This window comes from Carcharodon carcharias, chromosome 9 (genome assembly GCF_017639515.1).
Source record: "Carcharodon carcharias isolate sCarCar2 chromosome 9, sCarCar2.pri, whole genome shotgun sequence".
Classification (NCBI taxonomy): Eukaryota; Metazoa; Chordata; class Chondrichthyes; order Lamniformes; family Lamnidae; genus Carcharodon; species Carcharodon carcharias.
The window spans coordinates 17,927,381-17,942,390 of NC_054475.1; the positions used below are offsets into that span (position 1 = coordinate 17,927,381).

Below are 15,010 nucleotides of genomic sequence, written 5' to 3' on the forward strand. Positions count from 1 at the left end.
GGATGAGAATTTTAAAGCTGAGGCATTGGTGGATCAGCAGCCAGTGTAAGTCAGCAAACATGGGGCGATGGGACTTTGTGTAAGTTAATACATGGGCAGCAGATTTTTGGGTGAGTTTATGAGGTAAAGAAAGAGAAAGTGGAGGTTGGAGGACAGAGAAAGGAGAGGGTAAAGGAGCATGCATGTGGAACAGAAAGACAAAGAAAAACCTAATCAGGAAGAGATGGGGAAGAGGGGGAGAAGAAGCAGGGAGACAGACACATGGAGAGCAAATAAAACAGAGACATGGAGAGACTAAGAAGAGTAGAACTAGAGAGAGAGAGATGAATGCAGAGTGATAATAAAATACAATAACAGACATTCTCAAACAAAAAGACAGAAGGAGTACAAAATAAACAAGAAATGAATCACCAAGTCACATTGCCTAAGTCCTGACACAGAGAATCCATTTGCCAAGAAATGTTCTGCTTGGGTCAGGATTTCCATCAACAACACATTAAAAGAAGCACATTTGTAACCCTCTGTCTTACAGTCTATTTCATCATTCAGGCAGTGCCTGCCTCTAAATTAAAACAATAGGAACACTGAGCACATTGTACACACCCGTGATGGTGATTTGGAGAATGTCCTGAACTTGAATGAGGCAGAGAGTTGTGTTTACAGTGTTCTGTTTATTTAACAGTGTGAATCAGATGCTCCGGGACAGTTTTCCATTTCCATAAGAGATGTTGTACAAAGGGTTTTGTCCATTTGGATCCTGTGTTTGGACCGTGTTGATATTGCTGTCGACCCAATACTGAGTCACCCTGAGGAAAACCTACAGGATTTACTATCAAACAATTTCCCCCCCACCCCCCCACCCCACCACTTTATTTTTTAGTAGAAGGGCTTCATGAAACGCCACTGTGTTTGGGAAGAAAGGGCGAATCGATTGGAGACTAGTGACCAGCGACGGATTGACTACTTCTCCTAAAGAAGGGACAGAGTGGAAGAGAGGCAAGGATCCAGGGGAGAGAAAGTGTCTTCTGCAAAATGTTGGTGGGGGGAGGTGTGTGTGTGTGTGGTGGTGGGGGGGGGTGTTGGGGGTGGGTGGGGGGGTTGGGGTCTGGTGGAGGGGAGCCGGGGCAGCCGAAGAAACTCATTCCTTTCCTGAGCAGTCACTTCCTGTCTAAGAGACAGAAAATCCTTGACAGTATGAGGGGACACAATTCTAGCTTAAATAGGTCATCAGTGACATTGGGAGTTTCAGCGTACTGGGCACTTCGTCTGAAAAGGAAAAATAATTAAAAATAATTCTCCACCTCCCTACCTTATATTAAAATTTCCCTCTCATAACGCAAAAGGGCCTATTTTTATATCTAAAAATGCACCACAAAAGGGTGATGGAATTGCTGCCTATAATGACAGTGGAAAAAGCAGATGATAATTTGTATTAACTAGGGAGCAACGAGTCAAGCTCATTTGCATCTTTTAGATTATATGCATTTCAGAAGTAATTTCTGGAGGGGCAATGAATGAGTATTAATTCCCGTGTGGATTCACAATATAGAAAAAAAACCATCAAACGCCACACAGGCAAGGAGAAAGAAATTCACAGCATAATAAACGGAGCTGGGTTCGTGAGAACTAATTCACCACCAGTATGTTTCAGCCGGGTATTTAGGATCCAGCATAATGTCTATAGAAAGGCTGCTACTTCAGTACTTTAACATTCTCCTAGATAATTATCATATCATATTTCATTTCTGGGCTACAATGCCACTTCCTCACTTTACTCTTTTTGCAATTATTGAAGCCAGGAGAAGGTGTATAAAATCCCAATCCATTCGAACCCTTTTCAATGCCTTCGCTGTTGGTACGCACATTTACTGAAATTTGGCAAAAGAAAAATCATCTTCAACTGTAATTATGACATATTTATTTGCCCTGTCCTGCAGATAATATTGTGCCTCATTGTTCAATTAGTAATTATGAAAATTAATAGCAAACAAAGGCTATAATGAATACGGCTTCAGTAACACTGACAGCACTCCCACAAATATGACAAGGTCAAATTATTTTTTTTGTGTGTAATTCAATGAATGTCATTAAGAAACATCCAGCACAATCTGTACTCTTTGTTCGCCGTGAAACAGATTCCTTTATTTTTATTAATGAATCTTATATTATTTCCTCACAACTCCCAGCTTTCTCCTGAAGGTGCTGACTTCAGTGGTAGCAATCCCACTGGCGACAGCAGCTCGTGGTTGGTCTGTGTGTGTAATCTGGACACAGGGTGCTGGCAGACAATTCAACTATGTCAGCCATCACAGTTCACATCTGCTTTCTCTCTAACCTCATTGGGTGGTGTGAGCAGGAGCAGGAACCAGCAAAGATGGGAGTGATGGAGCCAGTGGGATAAGGATGTGGATGGTGGAGTTTTGCAGATGTCAGAGGTTAGCAAGCTGTTAGAGAAGTCAAGCCTCGAGTCATCAGGAGAATGATATTTCTCTCAGTGACAGTGGGTGGAAAGTAAGGGCGGAGATTGGCAATATCCACCCCTCCATCCTGGCACACAATGGCTGAATATACAATCTACAGAATGCACTGCAGGAACAAACCAAGCTTACTTTGACAGAATGTCCTCCCTTGTCACCTCTAGCACCTCAAATGACAGCCACTTAATGGAGGCACCACCCTCTCTAGGCTCCCCTCCAAATGATACTCCATCCTGACTTGGACATACATTGTCCTTCCTATATCAGCACCTATCAATTGGAATTCCCTTCCTGACCGGACTCTGGGAGTACCTTCAGCACACAGACTGCGCTAGTTCAAGTCTATAGCTCGCCACCGCTACGATCCCTGGACAGCAAGGGAGGGGTAATAAATGTTGCTTGTGCTACAACTTGAGATGAAACTTGCTCAAAGGTAGAAGTGAGCATTGTTGGTTCTGAATAGGATTTGGCATTTGAAGCTCAGCTTTGGAGTGAACACAATGTAGAGGTCATCTGCTGTTTAGTTCAGCTGGATCAAGTAACATAGAAACAGGAAAAGGTTGTTCAGACCCTCGAGCCTATTCTGTCATTCAATCGGGTCTTTGGCTGATCTGTATCTTAACTCCATTTACCTACTACCTTGGTTTTGTAATATTTAACCTAGCAATCTCAATTTTCGATTGATCCCCCAACTTTTTGGGGGGAGAGAGTTCCAGGTTTCCACTCCCCTTTTTGTGAAAAGGTGCTTCCTCACATCACCCCTGAATGACCTGGCTCTCGTTTTAAAATTATAATCCTTTGTTCTGGATTTTCCCTCTCTCCCCAAGAGGAAATAGTTTCTCTCTAACTGATGAGAGGGATGAAGTCGATGGAAGGGTGTAAAGATTATGGCGATGGCTGAAAGTTATGGACTCAATCTTCTCAACGTCCCATGGTAGGATATTCTGGCTCACTCATTAATATCAGTCGGGCAGTCTGACAGTACTGATACAGACATGCAGTCAAGGAACATGGCAGAGAGGTAAAGCTGGGCGACCACCAATGTACATCTAGAAACTGACCCTCTGCCTTGGATGAAGTCAGTCAGTGACGGAGAATGGGAAAACACTGCAGCAACAAAGGGACAAAAACCATGGCAACTAGCAGCACCATGTTAGCAAACTAAGGACGTTGGAACAATGTTAATTTACAAGAGGCAATAAAGATAGAAGAGTTTGCTCCAGAGTTTGTTCCATTTCCACAAAATAGATAAAGTATTTCAGAAAGGGCCAAATTGCAGATTTCCAATTTTGATTGTTCTTTTCTAGCACATTTCCTTTCATTTCTACATTTTCTGGAAGTATTTTATTCCAAGCACATAGTTTCTGCCAGTTTAAGTTGCCCACTTAAAATAGCCCTGGCTCCTCATCAAACTTCACAAATATTTTTTTAAAAGGCGCAGAGCACATAAAACTGAACCATACACAGCAGCTTTTGTCTCTGTTTGGATTATTCACACATTAAGTATAATGCTCCAACATGCTCCAAACATTCAAATTTTACTAAAATACAGATTCCCTTTTGTTCATTTTCCCGCTGGTCTCTCAGGATGAAACATTGCTCATGACTGTAGCCTCATCCTTCTAATTGCTGGCTGCTCTTTACCCAGTTACACTGGAGACAAAATTGCAGGCTTTGTTTTGCCACTCTTCACCCCAGAATCACTGGGGGCACGATCTGGCTGCCTGGTCATAAAGCAGCCATCCAATAACCTTTCAGCATCGCCCAAAATAACGACTGCCCCGCAGGATATTCCGATAGCTTGGACATCACAATAAAGGATGCTGGGTAAGGATTTGGATGCGGTGAAAGCATGAAGTAAAACAGTTACTTGCCTGACACAAAACTAACCAAACTCACATAGAAACAGTGGTTGCTCAGTCATGAGATTCGAGGGAAGCTGCTTGCAGGTCAAACCTTACCTCAGGCTAGAATCTCTGCATTCAGGAGAGAACAGGGAAAACTGGAGGGAAAACACAAACTGACAGCATTGCCTGTTCCAAACAGGGTGTCCCTACCACCTTAAAGACTCCCCAGCAAAGGAAAAAGGCCCCTTTAAGTCATGAATGGGCACCTCTCCCGATGTTTCAGTCGGACAAACCAAGTAAGAAGGCAAACTCTGTAGAGTATGAGAGTCCCAGTCCATGCTGGTCAGGAGCCGACAAGAGACCTCAATGATTCAAGGTGGGGAAGGGGATTGACCAAGTTATTGACCAAGGTCATAGGAACAGGAAGAGGCCATTCACCCCCTTGAACCTGTTCCACCATTCCATCAGATCATGGTTAATCTGTGCCTCAAATCTATTTACCTGCCTTGGCTCCATATACCTTGATACTCTAACCACTCCACCCCCACCCCCACAAAAGAAATCTATAATCTCAGTCCTGTAAACTTCAATTGGCCCCCACATCCACAACATTTGCAGGGAGTGAGTTATGATTTCCACTAGCCTTTGTGTGAGAAAGTGTATCCCGATTTCATTCTGAAATGGCAGGCTCTAATTTTGGCCTCTCTCCCGATCATTATTCTGTTGTCTCTGTGGAATTGTTTGTTTAAATATCAGATCTCGAACCAAAACAGCCACAGTTTAGTTGCATTCTGTCGTTAAGCTATTTATTTGGCGAGTTAAGGGATGAGAGACAGCAGCAGTGGAGGTGTGTCGCTGCTCAGGGTATCACCTTCCAGGAGGGGGAACTGGAGGATGCAAGATGGTTCAGAAAAAGGAAGAGTAGAATGAAACTAAAAATAAAATAAAACTTGTCAAGAAAGAGGAGAATTCAGACAAATGAACTGGATATGATTTGGTGCCTGGGATTTTGGGAACAATCCAAGGATCATGATATAAATATTGTACAAACAAAAGGATTGGGTGGGAATATTTCACAGAAAGTCAACTGGGATGATCACGGATTTTGGCTTGGCTGACCGAGGTCTGGCTGGACCAGTGTGTTGCTAATAATCCTTTCTGCCGACAGCCTTTTGTGGCTATGGTTAGGTTACTTGCTGCCAAGACTTTCTAATCACACAACTGTGAAACAATAAAGCTTTAGAACTCAAGTACTGCTTTCATCCCAGAGCCTAATTAACTAAATCAGGAAGACAAAGCATTCAACTATCTCCTGTAAAGAAACAAAGTCAGTCCAGTGTAATTTAGCTCAGCTTTGATTTACTTACTTGTCATGTTCAGTAATCTCTTTTTCTCAGGACACAGACTCCAAACCTTCCCTGCAGCTTTTAATTTGCATTATTTTCCTCTTAATATCTTTCGCCCAGTTGCTGTGACAGTCTGAATCAGCTGGGTTTGGGTTGGTTCTGGATGGGGTTAAGAGTTTGTGTGATATTACACAACAGAATATGTCAGGCTCTACTCACTTGACCTTTTCCTCGCTACTTCTATCTCCTCTAGGCGCTGTCTTGTGCAGAATAGATCTACCTGCTTCAATATCTCACTCAATATCCATTCTTTACATATTAACCTGGGTACAGATCTAGAATGTCCAAGGCTTGCTTGATGGAAGAAGAGTTGATGTAACTTTTTTATTTTATATTATTTTGGATTTTTGATTCTGGATTCTGTGTCTCAGTTTACTCTCACAGTTGAGTTGCCACGCCCTATATTTGAGGTTCTTCACACCTGCCCCGCTACCTAGGTTGGAAAACCCAGGATAGTGGCTTTCTTTGGATCTGCCGTAGCTCCTGGTCCCATCCTGTATCTTCCTTTTCTCACCCTTTAGAGGTGGGTGAGTCACATTGCCTCTGATTTTGTTTTACGTCTTTAATTCATTGAATAACAAATGAACAAGCAGGTGAATTAAAAAATGTTGCATTTTCTAGAGCATATCACATGTCTTCAGGTTGTGCCAAAGTGCTTTCGAGCCAATTAAGTAATTCTTTTGAAGGTTGTCACTCTTATAATGTAGGAGACATGGCAGCAAATTTGCAATGAGATAATGACTAGAGAATCTGTTTTAGTGATGCTGGTTAAGGGACAAATATTGGCCAGAATACTGGGAGCATTCTCTTACTCTTTTTGGACATGACATTCTGGGATCTTTTATGCCTATCTGAGAGGGCAGGCAAGGCCTCGAATGAACATCTCACCTGAAATACAGCACCACTGACGGTGCAGCAATTCCTTAGCACTTCCTTAGCACTGCACCGGCATTATTAGCCTGGATTATGGGCTTAAGTCCCTAGAGTGGGACTCTGAATTCATGACCACCTGACTCAGATGTGACACTGCTACCAACTGGACTACTGCTGACAATATAGATTTTTTCAGCTCAAACCCTGGAGCAGAACTTGAGCCCACAATATTCCCATACCAAATTGAAGGACTACAGCATTGGCAAAGGGTCATCACTAAAGGAACACCGCACTGCCAGAGGGTCAGTACTGAGGGAGGGCTGCATTGTCAGAGGAAGAGAACCGAGGGAGTACCATACTGCCGGAGAGTCAGTACCAAGGAAGCGCTGCACTGTTGGAGGGACAGTGCTGAGGGAGTGTTGCACTGTCGGAGGGTCAGTACTGAGGGAGCACCACACTGTCAGAAGGTCATTACTGAGGGAGTGCTGCACTGTCAGAGGGTCAGCAGTGAGGGAGGGTGACACTGTCAGAGGTCAGTACTGAGGGAGTGCCACATTGTTGGCTGGTCAGTACTGTGAGTCAACTGCACTGTATTTCAGATAAGACATTAAACTGAAGCTTTGTCTGCTCTCTCAAATGTCTAGAACAGATCACATGGTCAGTGATTAATAAATAGAAGGAAGCTCTCCTTGATGTCCTGGCCTACATTTAATTTACAAATAGCACAAACAGATTAACTGACAATTATAACAATGTCATTCTACAATTCTTGTTCTGTGTAAGAGGCTGCAATGTTTGTCTACAAAACTGATTGGCCTCAGCTAAAGTGTTGAGCTCAATTCCGGGCACCACATTAGGAACAATGTCAGGGCATTTGAGAGGTTGCAGAGGAGAATTATGAGAATGATACCAGGGATGGGGGACTTTAGTTATGTGAAGAAATTTGAGAGGCTGGGATTGTTTCCCGTATGATAGAGAAGGTGAAGAAGTGATCTGACAGAGGTGTTCAAAATAATGAATGGTTTAGACAGAGCAAATAAGGAGGAACTGTTTCATCTGATAGAAGGTTCCGAAACCAAAGTGCACAAATATAAGCTGATTAGCAAATGAACCAGAGGAGAGATGAGGAGACTTTTTTTATACAGTGAGTTGCTGTGATTGGAATAATCTGCCTGAAAAGACAATGGAAGCAGATTAATCATAACTTTCAAAAAGATGTTGGATAAATGCCTGAAAGGAAAAAAAATTAATCAACAGGGCAATGGAAAAAGAGCAGACTCTACCAAAGGAACATCTTCTGTGTTGGATCATTTACTCTTGGCTGAGAGGATGCTGTCTAACTTGAGTTTAGGCGTATACAGTTCAAACAGTGTCAGATGTGACTCAGTGAGTAGCACTCTTGCCTCTGAATCAGAGTATATGAGTTCATGTACTACCCGAAAGACTTGAGCAAAAAAATCTAGGCAGGCGCACCAGTATTGTACTGAGGGAGTGCTGCACTGTTGGAGGCGCTGTCGTTTGGATGAGATATTAAACGGAGGCTCTTTTTGATCCATCTGGTGGATGTGGAAGGTTCCATGACAACATTTCAAAAAAAGGCAGGAGAGTTCTCCCCGGTGTCCTGACCAACATTTATCCCTCAACCAAATTCACAAAAACAGATGATCTGGTCATTATCACATTGCTGATTGTGGGGGCTTGCTGTGCAGAAAACAATTGTTGCGTTTCCTGCACTACAACAGTGACTTCACTTCAGAACGTACACCCGAGGTGGTGCAAGGCGCTATATCAATGCAAGAGGGTTTTTTGGTTTGCTCCTCATCTGTTTCTGGTTTGGTACAAGTCAGAACGAAGTTTGTAATCTGAAGCAGAGGGGAGTAACAAGGATGGCAGGATCAGGGGGTGTGAGTAAAGAAACATTATCCCTCATTCATGAGTATGTGATTCCTCAGCACTGGCTCCCCGAGATTAAGAATAAAACATCACTTAAAGAGAAAAACTGAAAAATTGGAGTTCAAACCTAATAATAATGAACAACAATTATCCAAACAATTTTGAGTGACACTGGATGAATTATGTTGACAGTCTCTGTTGTGTGACCTGTCTCACCTGGCCTTCTGTAAATTGCAGTGGTTGCAATTTCTTTGTTACTAACAAGTATTCCCTAGCAACAGCTGTAACCGTATCATCAGCCCTGGAAAATTTCACATCACTAACTGCCCAGGACCACCTCTAGTTCAGCACTAGTGTGGTGATTTATAAATCGCTCCTGATTCTCACTGGGGTATGGGTCCCACACACACTGACTCTCACTGAGGTATGGGTCCCACACACACTGACTCTCACTGAGGTATGGGTCCCACACACACTGACTCTCACTGGGGTATGGGTCCCACACACACTGACTCTCACTGGGGTATGGGTCCCACACACACTGACTCTCACTGGGGTATGGGTCCCACACACACTGACTCTCACTGGGGTACGGGTTCCACACACACTGACTCTCACTGGAGTACAGGTCCCACACACACTGACTCTCACTGAGGTATGGGTCCCACACACACTGACTCTCACTGGGGTATGGGTCCCACACACACTGACTCTCACTGGGGTATGGGTCCCACACACACTGACTCTCACTGGGGTATGGGTCCCACACACACTGACTCTCACTGGGGTACGGGTCCCACACACACTGACTCTCACTGGGGTATGGGTCCCACACACACTGACTCTCACTGGGGTACGGGTTCCACACACAGTGACTCTCACTGGGGTATGGGTCCCACACAGACTGACTCTCACTGGGGTATGGGTTCCACACACACTGACTCTCACTGGGGTATGGGTTCCACACACACTGATTCTCACTGGGGTATGGGTCCCACACACACTGACTCTCACTGGGGTATGGGTTTGACACACACTGACTCTCACTGGGGTACGGGTCCCACACACATTGACTCTCACTGGGGTATGGGTTCCACACACACTGACTCACTGGGGAATGGGTTCCACACACACTGACTCTCACTGGGGAATGGGATCCACACACACTGACTCTCACTGGGGAATGGGTTCCACACACACTGACTCACTGGGGTATGGGTTCCACACACACTGACTCTCACTGGGGTATGGGTTCCACACACACTGACTCACTGGGGAATGGGTTCCACACACACTGACTCACTGGGGAATGGGTTCCACACACACTGACTCTCACTGGGGTACAGTTCCACACACACTGACTCTTTCTGGAATAGGGGTCCTATTGGACACTGACTCCCTCTGGGGTGCTGAATGGCTATACATAGGATGTTGAAATTACTTTTATTGACATTAAAGGGGGAGATTGGTATCGGATGTTTGGGATGTCACAAGCGTGCACAGGAAAGAGTCTGAGGTATCACCTCTCTGGCAAAAAAAGGGTTAAACTTAGTTGGTGATGAATGATTTCAAATTTCACTCAAAGCCCAGATCTTTGCACCAAATTTACTACAATAAATACAATGTGACCTTTCAGAAAATATTTGAAATGATCAGCAGGGTAACACTGGCCTTTAAGAAGCAATCAGGATGTTTTATAACCCAGGATATCCCACAGGGTCTGAAACCAAGGAGGACCTCACTCAGCCTTAGTGATTGGCTTTACAAATCAGGTGGTTGGATGTGCCCTGACTGTAATCAGAGACTGTTAGAGGGAAAGGAGTTAAAATAAATGTGAATTATCACTCTGTTGGCTTAATTGTACTGAACTGTTACTGAGAGGCCTCCCAGTGCAAACTGTCCCTCCCTGAATCATCTCAGTAACTTCTCAGTCTCCCCGCATTTTCATTCCTGGTCTTTGAAGGGACATTAATGGTACACATGTATGTACATATATGTGTGTGTATGTGTATATATATGCATGTACACGTGTGTGTGTGTGTGTGTGTGTGTGTGTGTGTGTGTACATATCCTTCCTTATGTGATTGCATGGACATTGGATGAGGACATGGGTGGAGTCAGCTGTAATGCCTCATACAGTCAAATATCCCACTCCATGTGTGCCGTCATAGAGTTTTCATCAGCAATATCTGATTGGCTCAAGCTGTGGCTCCGCATTCTGCTAGCTTTGGCAAAGAAAAAAAGGAAACTGGCAAAAATACAACAGACAAATCCCTCAACTAATCAGTCAAATTAATCAGCAGTCCAATTACCAGAAAATCTCACTCCATCATCAAAATCCAGAAGCCAGGTAGAACTGCTAAACTTCACACTGGAAAGTTAGACAATAAACATGCTGAGAAACCAAAACAGGCGAACAATCCCTGTTAAACAGGTCCAACCTGATAGGAAATCAACGGCAAATAAATACGATATTACCAACACTTACAGGGAGGTGGGGAGGGAGGGAGGAGAGAACAGGGAGGGAGTGGGGGGAATCTGGGAACGTCAGGAATGTGGAGATCAGCTAAATTAATGTTTTAACTTAACTTCTGTCCGGATTGAGGGGTTGGGCTGGATGTAGGGCAGGACAGCCTGCAGTTACCAGGCAACAAACCACTGGATATGGTCTCCAAGAATCGAGAAGATCAGGAGAGAGAGATTACAAGAGAGAGATTGGTGGGTGGGAGAGATCGCAAGGAGATGTCTTGGAGAAGATCGGTGACAAATTTGCAGGCTGTGTTTGTGCAAGGAGATTGTGAGAGGAAAGGATCATGGGGGAGTGAACAAAGGGTAAAGATTCTGATTTTTCCCTTAAATGGGAAGAAGAAGGTCAGAGCAGGTTTGGTGGAGTGGTGAAGAGGAGGGAAGCTCTCCTGCTCCTCTCGGCCCACAAACAATGCTGGAAAGTCACTTTTCAGCCGGATTGTTCCAATGTTTCTCCAGTTGCTGATTTTCCAGGCTCCAGAAATCTGATCCCTAGCTGTTAAATGCAAATGGCCCCCAAACTCTGAGGCACATAGCCTCATTGCAATAATGTCATCATTGTCCCGTCTCTTTAGTGAGAGACTTATTTAGCGGATTCCAAACTTAAATCGGAGGCAGCTGTGTCACAGTAGGTTGGGGTTACAAAGGATTTCATTGGACATACAGCACAGAAACAGGCCATTCGGCCTAACCAGTCCATGCTGGTGTTTCTGCTCCACTCAAGCTTCCTCCCATCTTTCTTCACCTAAATCTACCGTTGTAACCCTCTATTCCCTCCTCACTCATATGTTAGACTAATTTTCTCCTTAAAAGTATCTATACTATTTACTTCAACCGCTCCCTGTGGTAGTGCATTCCTCATCCTCACTGCTCTCTGGCTAAAGAAGTTTCTTCTACATTTCCAGTTGGATTTCTTGGTGACTATCTTATATTGATGGCCTCTACTTCAGCTTTTCCCCTCAAAAGGAAACTGTCTCTCTGCATCCACTCGATCAAAACCTTTCAGGATTTTAAAGACCTCTGATAGGTCACCCCTCAGCCTTCTTTTTCAAGAGCAAAGAGGCCCAGCCTGTCAATCCTTCCCTGATCTGTAAACACACACATTTCTCGTATTATCCTTGTAAATCTTCTCTGCACCTGTTCAGTGTCACTATATCTTTTTTACAATATGGCAATCAAAGCTGCAATGCTCTCTAAGTGTAGTCTAACCAAGGTTCATTACAGGTTTAGCATAATTTCCCTACTTTTTAATTCTATCCCTCTAGGAATAAAACCTAGAGTTTGGTTTGCCTTTTTATGGCCTTGTTAACCTGTGGAGTAACTTTTAGTGATTGATGTATTTGTACTCTGAGATCCTTTTTTTCCCTCTATTCCCCCTAGACTTGCACCTTCCAAGTAATAAGTGACCTCCCTATTCTTCCTACCAAAATATACTACCCCACATTTTTCTGTGTTGAACTTTATTTCAGTTCAGGTTTCACAGTTAACCCACCAACTGACACTGGACACATGCTGCTTGTTCTGGAGGCAGTAGGCTCCCGAATTCTCCCCATCGATGAGAAAGAACTTATGGAGCAGGCATGGATGGTTAGTCTTTCACGTCCTGGCACGTTGTCAAAGTGAGGGTGTTGGGAAAGTACAAAAGTCTGTCCTCCCCTGCGTGTAAACTTCTTGCAAGAACTGATCTCCCAGACAGTTCGAGCACTGGCCCCAGTAAACACAGTGATCCCAATTCACAGCAAAAATCTTTGAAGCAATTCATTGTCAAAATGTGGCTATCACTGGCACGGCTGACAGTTACTGGTCTTTCCTAATTTCCAGAATTGGTGGTGTTCTTGAACTGCTGCAGTCTGCTGTTTAATATGAGAATTTAAAGGGATGTGTGCATTGAAATGTGTGAATTTGTCTCTGCGCACTGCTTGCTGCCTTAGTTTCTTAGGAACACAGACACACAAACACACTTAGCTTCTGTCACACACTAACAACTCTCTCTCTCACACGTGCAACTTTCCTCTCTCTTACATGGGCAGTGTTCTCTCTCTCTCTCACACGGGCAGTTTTCTTCAGTCTCATACAGAATTATTCCCTCCCTCACAGATACTGTTTCTCTCCCTCTCTGACCCTTCCACAGCTTCTGTTTAATCACCCAACCAGCAGTCTGATCACAGTCAGCTTGCTTATCCTGCAAGAAACTTTCCACAAGGGCTGGGAACTATCAGTAACAACAGACAGAAAAAACTCAAACCAATTGTTGCAAAGCTCAGAGTATGAACACAGGTGAAATTAAACCTTCACAAATACTTCAAACAGTTGCAGAACTATGACAATGGTTCTTTCTGTTTTATTTCAATATCTTTTTAAACCAGAAGAAACACGACATCATTATAAATAGCATTTTTCACCAAAAAAACATTGCTGCATATTTAGTGAATGACTAACTGGTGCTATGGTAACTGAAAAAAAATAGCTATCACAAAGTTGTCAGAACCCCAACAGAAAGATGAACAGAGTTAGTCTAGTGGGTAAGAGCTCGGGACTGGAGAGAGAAAGGCGGCTGAGAGGGTGGTGAGGGATGAAAGGGCTGACAACATGTTACAAAAGGAGCTACGTGTACCCAACAGCATGTTACACAGAGGAAGCCGTGTGTACTGAACAGTGTGTAACACAGAGAGAGCCACGCGTACTGAACAGTGTGTTACACAGAGAAAGCCGCGTGTACTGAACAGTGTGTTACACGGAGAGAGCCGCGTGTACTGAACAGTGTGTTACACGGAGAGAGCCGTGTGTACTGAATAGTGTGTTACACGGAGAGAGCCGCGTGTACTGAACAGTGTATTACATGGAGAAAGCCGTGTGTACTGAACAATGTCTTACACAGAGACAGCCGCGTGTACTGAACAGTTGTTATACAGGGAGAGTTGTACTGATGACTGATGATCAGCAGCATCAGTCTGATTGACTCGATTGGGATTAGTTGGCCTTTCACTGTTATTGGTGATGATAGAAATCTCAGGGTCTGCTAGTTTGGATAATGTTGGGTGGGGCAAGGTAATGGGTATGTTAAACAGCTGGCCCGATATGGCGGCACTTGATAAATTCAGAAACTATCAGCTCATTTCCAGGGCAGCGTCTATTTAAAGGTGCAAAAGAGGGGAGGGGATTTGATATTTCAGGAGAAGGAATTTTCAGCTATCAGGGGTATGTCAAAGAAAATTTGCATCAAGATAGCACCCCTGCTCTTCTTCAAAATAATGCCATGGAATTGATTTCATCCTCTTGATGGGGCAAACAGGGCCTCAGTTTAATATTTCATCTAAAAGACAGCACTTCTGACAGTGTAGCACTCCCTATGCACTGCACAGGATTACATGCTCAATTCTCTGGAGTTGGACTCAAATGCTTGGCAACCTGACTCATACATGAGAGTGCAGCCTACTGAACCTAGGCTGACACAAGGCTTTGTTGGGGGGTTGGGGGAGAACACCTCAATTGTGGGGACACCACAACTGAATCTGGTCACATTCTTGCAATGGTCTCACACATTCATTTTCTTAACTGTTCACCGCTGGATAGTGATCAGGAAAGCCTGCTGCTTTTCCCTCCATAGCCCAGGAAGATTGAGGGGAATATCTCATGTCCAGCACTGCCCTGGCTAAAACCACCTGAGCACAGACCCTGGATAAAGCCAGGGCTTTCTTAGTACGATACAAGGCCCATTGATACAGGAGTTAGGATGCAGGCCACACAAGGCCCTGGTCTGTCTAGCTCAGTGCTAACCCAGGATAACATGAAGATACTGGTGACTACTCTGGAGCTGGATCTTGTACCCTGACAGCAGTGCCTGTTTGTCTCCAGAAGGATCCAATGGAATTGGCTCCAAACAAATTCATATAATAGCTCATTCAAAACAGATTGAGACAAACTTTATTTTATCTATCTTCCACTTTTCCTATTTGCATTCCCAAGGGATGAGGAGTGAAATTAACAG

The 15,010-nt window shown here is 44.0% G+C and overlaps 1 protein-coding gene across 3 annotated transcripts in view; it reads right to left on the minus strand.

Moving 5' to 3' along the window:
* Window positions 1-15,010, minus strand: part of foxp4 (forkhead box P4) — a 440,188-nt gene that overhangs the window by 370,762 nt on the left and 54,416 nt on the right. The window contains exon 1 of one of the 3 annotated variants that reach the window (XM_041196038.1): window positions 5,692-5,740. The exons of the other annotated variants lie outside the window; for them this stretch is intronic. The gene's annotated coding sequence lies outside the window, so the exon portion shown is untranslated. Of the gene's footprint in view, window positions 1-5,691; window positions 5,741-15,010 lie in introns of those variants that run through there. 3 annotated transcript variants of the gene reach the window in all.